Raw genomic sequence first — 6622 nt, 5'->3', positions numbered from 1 at the left:
TCACCGGTCTGCGACAAGTAATCAGTACGAAACTTGGGTGCAATGCAAAAAACATTTTGAGAATCCTTGCTTGACAACAACGAATCTAACACGATAAAAAAAACGATCCCCATCGGTGTACCGCTTGCTTTTCTCGCGCTTCGGCGCAGAATCGCTTATTCAGCTGCCCTTGGAATATGTTCGTTTCGTGCATACTTGATCTCGGTCATTCTTCGGTGAACTCTTAAAGAATTGCGCACTTTTATAGGGGTAGTCTTGTTGCTTGTCTCGACTTGAAATGATTTGTTTTTTCCGCCCATGACTTTCTATACGATGCCTCTATGCTGGCCTCTGACCGCGGTTGTTCCGAGTTTTCTCTTTCTCTTCGAAAGTCTTTGCGGAAAATTCTGCCTCGTGTGACCGTTGAGCGGTGAGGTGTGTGTGTGTGTGTGTGTGTCGTGCGGGGTGATGCGAGAGTGTGCCTCGGCGGTGGAAAAATAAAAATAAAACTCTGAGCCCACAAAAATTTAAAAGATGTATGCTTGTCAGCTTAGTAAAGCAGGCTTGACTTATGAGCATACAGCACGCCACATATGACCGTCGAAAACCGTAATACGGGAAAAAAGTTGATGAATATATCAAGACCGGTCGAATGAATCCGATTCACTTTGGGCTCATAGACCGTTGAATGGTCTTTGACTTTGGAAATTGAAATGAAAAAAATCCAACAAACGGATCGGATCGGTGTTTCTCTTCACTGGGACTCGCTGTGACACGCCAGGCGTTGCGATCAAAAATTTTAGTTTCCGAAGAAAAAGAAAAAAAAAAAACGTGTTGATTTGGTGTGTGTTTGGTGATGCGTGGGCGAAATAAAAACCCGCAACTCGCCGGATGCATATCAAACAAACATACACGAAATACCTGGTTGATCCTGCCAGTAGCATATGCTTGTCTCAAAGATTAAGCCATGCATGTCTAAGTACAAGCCGCTAGACGGCGAAACCGCGAATGGCTCAATAAATCAGTTATGGTTCCTTAGATCCACTCCATCCTACTTGGATAACTGTGGTAATTCTAGAGCTAATACATGCACTCGAGCCTCGACTGCGGGCTTTCGGGCTCGCAGAAGAGGTGCTTTTATTAGATCAAAACCAGTCGGGGCCGGGCTTTCGGGCTCGCGCACCGTACCAATTTTGGTGACTCTGGATAACTTCACGCCGATCGCACGGCCTTCGCGCCGGCGACGTATCTTTCAAATGTCTGCCTTATCAACTGTCGATGGTAGGTTACGCGCCTACCATGGTTGCAACGGGTAACGGGGAATCGGGGTTCGATTCCGGAGAGGGAGCCTGAGAAACGGCTACCACATCCAAGGAAGGCAGCAGGCGCGCAAATTACCCACTCCCGGCACGGGGAGGTAGTGACGAAAAATAACGATACGGGACTCTTCCGAGGCCCCGTGATTGGAATGAGTACACTTTAAATCCTTTAACGAGGAACCATTGGAGGGCAAGTCTGGTGCCAGCAGCCGCGGTAACTCCAGCTCCAATAGCGTATATTAAAGTTGTTGCGGTTAAAAAGCTCGTAGTCGGATGTCTGTCTTCGGCCGGGCGGCGCCGCTCTGAATCAAGGGTGTTGCGTTTCACGCTCTGGGAGCCCGGGTGTCAAAGCCCGACTCTCTTCACGGTCGGACAACATCGCCGGAGTGGTGGTCGGTGCGTCGTTGTTGTATCTGCGGCCAGAGTTGGAAAGTTCTTTCGGGTTCTTTTTTAATTTTGGTCGTAGTTGACTCGATTCGCTCCACCCAGTCAATCGTTCGGGGTGCCCTTCACCGGGTGTCTCGGGCGGCCGGCAACGTTTACTTTGAACAAATTAGAGTGCTCAAAGCAGGTGTATCCCAACGCCTGAATATCGCAGCATGGAATGATGGAATAGGACCTCGGTCCGATTTTGCTGGTCTTTTACTTTTGGACCCGAGGTAATGGTCAATAGAGACGGACGGGGGCATTCGTACTGCGGCGACAGAGGTGAAATTCTTGGACCGCCGCAAGACGAACAACAGCGAAGGCATTTGCCAAGAATGTTTTCCTTGATCAAGAACGAAAGTTAGAGGTTCGAAGGCGATCAGATACCGCCCTAGTTCTAACCATAAACGATGCCAACCAGCAATCCGTCGGAGTTACTCCAATGACTCGACGGGCAGCTTCCGGGAAACCAAAGTCTTTGGGTTCCGGGGGAAGTATGGTTGCAAAGCTGAAACTTAAAGGAATTGACGGAAGGGCACCACCAGGAGTGGAGCCTGCGGCTTAATTTGACTCAACACGGGAAACCTCACCAGGCCCGGACACTGGAAGGATTGACAGATTGAGAGCTCTTTCTTGATTCGGTGGGTGGTGGTGCATGGCCGTTCTTAGTTGGTGGAGCGATTTGTCTGGTTAATTCCGATAACGAACGAGACTCTAGCCTGCTAAATAGGTGACGGGTTTTATCAATTGAAACCGAAGGGAGTACGGAGGCGTCGGGATCAGGTGGCGGCGATTCGGGTCTCGGTGGGACTGGTTCCTTTAGTGAGGCAATCTCTCGGCTTGGTTTCGTTGTGCTTTGTTCGTCGGGTGTACGGCCTTCACGGGTTGGTTGCCTGGCGGATGAGGTATGGCGGGGCTTTGTCGGGAATGTCTCGCGGGGGCTGGCTCTATTGTTATTCGGTCGTCGTCATCCCCGGCGATACCTTCTGCTCTCGCGTCCGTCACGCAGTCTTCTTAGAGGGACAAGCGGCGTCCAGCCGCGTGACAGTGAGCAATAACAGGTCTGTGATGCCCTTAGATGTCCTGGGCCGCACGCGCGCTACACTGAAGGAATCAGCGTGTTTCACTCTCCCTGTCCGAAAGGACCGGGTAACCGCTGAACCTCCTTCGTGGTTGGGATTGGGGACTGCAATGATCCCCATGAACCAGGAATCCCTAGTAGGCGCGGGTCACTAGCCCGCGTCGATTACGTCCCTGCCCTTTGTACACACCGCCCGTCGCTACTACCGATTGAATGATTTAGTGAGGCCTTCGGACGGGCTTGTCGGGGTGCCGTCGAGTGGGGAGCAATCTCTGCCCGTGCGGTGCCTACCAACGGCGAGACTGAAAGATGGTCGAACTTGATCCTTTAGAGGAAGTAAAAGTCGTAACAAGGTTTCCGTAGGTGAACCTGCGGAAGGATCATAAACGAACAAGACAAATGTTTTGCGCATATGGCTTTGGTTGAGCACGAAACAACTAAAAGTTGCAAAACAAAAAAAACCCCATCAAAAGTCTTTCGGCGTAAGACATCGTATGAACTATGTGTGGGTTGACGGAAGAAAATCATTTATTTTGAACGGGTATCAGGCGCTCTGATGCGCGGTGGTTTAAAGCGGATTCGCCTTTTCAAATTGATTTTTCTTTCCTCTCGGCTCAAAAAAAACACAAAGTCTTTCGATTTTGTCTATGGCCGTGAGCAAATTCTTTCTGCTTCGATGGTGAATGTCTCTATAGATTCATTCGACCTTTAGCGGCGCTCACAGTGTTGACGTTAGTAGAGTGAAGAATACGATAGCCCGCCTGGGCCGCGAGTACCGAAGGAACAATAAAGGAGATTTTATAAAGTCTTATATTATTAGTCCCTAAATCAAACACTTTGAAAAAAAAAACTCGATGGATGGAGAGCCAGAAAAAAAACATCAAGATTTTGAACGGGTATCAGGCGCTCTGATGCGCGGTGGTTTAAAGCGGATACGCCCAATCGAAATTGTTTTTTTTTCTCTTCGTCTTCGGGATTTTGATTCTCGGTGGGGGACGAAAGTGTGAGACTTTTGGTACGCTCTGGACGTTCTTTTGGGCCGTAGATACTCGTGGTTGCGTGCGTGTGCGTCGCATAGACTAACACTCCAAAGCCCGACACTATGCCGTTGAAAACCGAATGTTTTTTAAGCTTGCCCTTCGCCCTCTCGATGAAGTAGGAAGAATTCAAAATCACAATAACACACTAAACCCAAATTCTAGTACGAGTGTTTATCGGAACATTTTCTTTCTGGCTTTCTTTCTCCGCCCTCGCATTCATTTGCTTGGGCGGGTTGGAGAAAAAGAGAGAAGAAAACGAATATGTCGTTTTATATACGACCCTGAACGGTGGATCACTAGGCTCGTGGATCGATGAAGAGCGCAGCAAAGTGCGCTAATCCATGCGAACTGCAGAACACATGGAGCATCGAAATCTTGAACGTAAATGGCGGCCCAGCTTCTCGCTCGGGCCACATCTGACTGAGGGTCGGTCGAATGATGAACGAACAGAGATTTTTTCAGTCTTGGTTTTGCATGTTGGGTCGCGGCGAGATTTATTTTTCACCCGGCCTGACCGCATAAAAGCTCCCGAATCTCTAACGTCTGGGTGCCGCGCGACTTAAGTGTCCGCGATGCCTCAAATACAAAAAAGGGGGAAAAATAAAAGAAGGTTCGCCCTGTTTTGTTTTTTTCCTCTCTATTCAAAAGAAACCTTTTTCGATGGCAAAACAGATGGGAAATTTTTGAGCCAACTCAAAAAAAATTTAGAAATAAACACATCTTCTCGAACAAGGTGTCGGCTGCGTGTGCGCGATATACCGCTTCAACGCGAGTTTAGTTGTGTGTGTGCGCCGGGCGTGTCGAAGTGTCGACCACCGCGAATTATCACTCACTCTAACCGCTCGTTATGCAAGCTTGGTTCGCGCACGACGCGTTGTTTCAATACAAAAAGCCGCAGGACGCCCTGTCACTTTTCGTAAATTAATTTTTGCGAATAACGAGAGACTCGCTTTATTTCGAAAAAAAATTTGAACCGGCAATTATTCAATCTTTCCCGGCTTTAAAACGCCAAAGTCTGCCGAGCTAGATAAAGTGTTGTCTCCTTTTGAAAACAAACAATTCATTCTGACCTCAGTTTAGATGAGACTACCCGCTGAACTTAAGCATATCAGTAAGCGGAGGAAAAGAAACTAACAAGGATTCCCTTAGTAGCGGCGAGCGAACAGGGATGAGCCCAGCACCGAACCTCGCGCCCGGTTGAGCGGGTGCCGAGGAATGTGGTGTTCGGGAGGATCGTGCGCGTCTGTCCGGTATCTATCGTCCAAGTCTCCATGAACGGGGCGAGCAACCCACAGAGGGTGTCAGGCCCGTAGATAAGACGAGCCGAGACCGTGCATCGGATCCCTTCCCAAGAGTCGGGTTGCTTGAGCGTGCAGCCCTAAGCGGGAGGTAAACTCCTTCTAAGGCTAAATATCGCCACGAGACCGATAGCGAACAAGTACCGCGAGGGAAAGTTGAAAAGAACTTTGAAGAGAGAGTTCAAGAGTGCGTGAAACCGTTCAGGGGGTTAAACGGGTGGGCCCTCGAAGGTCGAACAAGTCCCCGCTCCCGGCACTTGGTTGTATGCCCTTAACGCTGCGTGGAGACTGCCTGAATTGGCGGCTCTCTTGCATAAGTCGTTCTGCGATCGCAATAGCCACGCCAAGGTCCGCAAGTGGGGGGCCTAGTAGGACTCCGCGACCGACTGGGTGTCTGTTACACGGGGCGTCCGTTAGCGAGTTTCGTGGTTACCTTTGCGGGTGCCGTGATGACGAGCGCGGCGTTTCCCAACAGTACTGCCCGGTCGTGACCTGTCTCCTCCCGGGAGGTGTCGTAGCTTTTTTTTGTAAAAGAGAAAAAGTTGCGGTGCTCAACCTGTGGAGGCCCAGAGCGGAGAGTAGAAGTCGGGTCCCACCCGACCCGTCTTGAAACACGGACCAAGGAGTCTAACATGTGCGCAAGTCGTCGAGAAATTATCAAACTAAACTCGCGAGGCGCAATGAAAGTGAAGCGGCCCCGATGAGGGTGCATCCGCGAGGGGTGATCCCGTCTCGAACAGAGCGGGCGCAACCCCAGGGCGTCCGAATGCTCGCGAGATCTTTCCCCCTTAAAAGGGTTTGGTCGAGTCGGCCGGACGAACCCAGAGCGCACACGTTGGGACCCGAAAGATGGTGACCTATGCCTGGCCAGGACGAAGCCAGGGGAAACCCTGGTGGAGGTCCGCAGCGATTCTGACGTGCAAATCGATCGTCGGAGTTGGGTATAGGGGCGAAAGACTAATCGAACCATCTAGTAGCTGGTTCCCCCCGAAGTTTCCCTCAGGATAGCTGGTGCTCGCAAAGAGAACAAACGGAGTTTCATCCGGTAAAGCGAATGATTAGAGGCCTTGGGGTCGAAACGACCTCAACCTATTCTCAAACTTTCAATGGGTGAGAAGCCCGGCCTTTTTCCTTGATTGAGGCCGCGGCAATTGATTTGAATCTGAGCGCCCAGTGGGCCATTTTTGGTAAGCAGAACTGGCGCTGTGGGATGAACCAAACGCCCGGTTAAGGCGCCTAAACGACGCACATTTCGGATCCCACGAAAAGGAGTTGGTTGCTAAAGACAGCAGGACGGTGGCCATGGAGGTCGGAATCCGCTCAGGAGTGTGTAACAACTCACCTGCCGAAGCAACTAGCCCTTAAAATGGGAGGCGCTATAGCGTCGTGCCTATACCGGGCCGTCGGTCGGCAGAGCGAATAACGTCCGTGTCAGCTCGAAGAGAGCGACGGCGCTGAGGCCCCGACGAGTAGGGGGGT

At 50.6% G+C, this 6622-nt stretch overlaps 3 non-coding genes across 3 annotated transcripts in view; all 3 read left to right on the top strand.

Moving 5' to 3' along the window:
* The first annotated feature begins 897 nt into the window (after window positions 1-897).
* Window positions 898-3191, top strand: LOC124338741. The gene has a single exon (XR_006917982.1). It is a non-coding gene; the product is annotated as a small subunit ribosomal RNA (ribosomal RNA).
* Window positions 3192-4122: 931 nt separating this feature from the next.
* LOC124338703 lies at window positions 4123-4275 on the top strand. Its single transcript, XR_006917945.1, has one exon. It is a non-coding gene; the product is annotated as a 5.8S ribosomal RNA (ribosomal RNA).
* Window positions 4276-4911: 636 nt separating this feature from the next.
* The window catches only part of LOC124338688, a 4575-nt gene continuing 2864 nt past the window's right edge, over window positions 4912-6622 (top strand). The window contains exon 1 of the ribosomal RNA XR_006917934.1: window positions 4912-6622. This exon is cut by the window's right edge and continues 2864 nt beyond it. This is a non-coding gene — a ribosomal RNA (large subunit ribosomal RNA).

The sequence above is a fragment of the Daphnia pulicaria genome, chromosome 4 (genome assembly GCF_021234035.1).
Source record: "Daphnia pulicaria isolate SC F1-1A chromosome 4, SC_F0-13Bv2, whole genome shotgun sequence".
Taxonomy (NCBI): Eukaryota; Metazoa; Arthropoda; class Branchiopoda; order Diplostraca; family Daphniidae; genus Daphnia; species Daphnia pulicaria.
The sequence above is the reverse complement of the archived record's forward strand: the minus strand, read 5'-3'. Positions and strand labels throughout refer to the sequence as shown.